Genomic DNA, 1,360 nt, shown 5'->3' on the forward strand with positions numbered 1-1,360 from the left:
ACTATTTCATGGAGGTTGGAGTTCAGACTGGCTCGTGATGTCGTCAGAAAGCGCAAAAGTGAAAAGAAAGAAAAAAAACTGTGTGTGATGAGAGAGTGTCGGTTCTTGAGGGTTTGCTGTGCTGCATGTAAACTCCAAAGCTGAACTGAGGAAAATAAAGTTGCCAAAAGGAGAATGGAGTCATGTCTCTCTGAAGGTGCAACACATGCAAAAGCCTCGTGACACAATCAACAGCTAAGTTGAGTTTCAGCTGCTGACAGCTTCTGTCTGTAGGTGACATCATGGGCAGTGTGACGCAGTCAAAGTACATTAATCGTACATATCAGTAAGAAACACACTCATCTCTACTGACATCACAGTGAGTGACACCAAATCTAATTACCAACACAACCTCAAATAACTGCAAACTGATGTGAGGTGTAAGTTTAAAGAATAACTGAGACTCTTCAACGGTTGAAAGTCTGGTGAAATATTATTAGTGCAGTGAAGCTGCATTCCTATCTTCAGTGCAGCTGAATAAACATGCTGATTTTCTGTTTATGACACAGAATCTGTCACCATGTTTGATTCTTATGGGCAGAGGTGGGAAGTAACAAAGTACAAATACTTTGTTAGTGTACTTAAGTACAGTTTTAGGTGTCTGTACTTTACTTGGGTATTTTTTATGAAAACGTTTTACTTTTACTTCCTACAGATGAGATGTGTAACAGTCATTAGAATAAGAATTTAGATTTAATTAATATTTGTATTCTCATATTCTAATATTGTTTATTATTATAACACAATGTTCAGTTCCCTTTGAGTAAAAATAGATGATAGAATTGAATTTTTACTTTTTAACTTCATTGTTAGTTAAATAGTTGACATGTTTTTCCCTGTAAAAAAGTAATAACTATCCAAGTGATCATGAGTGACCTCAGATGTAGACACGATGCAAAGCACTTTCTTGAAATGCAGGAAAGTGCAAACTTTGTAGCTGCGTCCTGAGAGAGAGGTGACTGAGAACTTTGGAGTGAGCAGAGCGTTAAACCCTCTACAAAATGCCTCGTTTAGAAGAGTCAGTGAAAAAAAACGATTACCCGTCTTATCCTGTCTTGTGATACAAAATGCATCCTCTTTAATACAAACGGATGTAACTATTGTTATCTTCTCACCTATTTCATTTTGTAAAATCTGGCTAAAGCTTCCAAGTTTGTGTGTTTATTTTTTTTTCCTTCTGACTAGATGAAGCTTTATACACCATCCTTTCAGCATCCTTATACTTATCACCACCTGTGTTTATGTGCTGAAAGAAGAACGATTTCCTTATAGCTAAAACAAATTCTGAAATACAATTTCATTAAATCAAATAAACAAGACA

Source organism: Oreochromis niloticus, linkage group LG18 (assembly GCF_001858045.2).
Source record: "Oreochromis niloticus isolate F11D_XX linkage group LG18, O_niloticus_UMD_NMBU, whole genome shotgun sequence".
NCBI classification, from domain to species: domain Eukaryota; kingdom Metazoa; phylum Chordata; class Actinopteri; order Cichliformes; family Cichlidae; genus Oreochromis; species Oreochromis niloticus.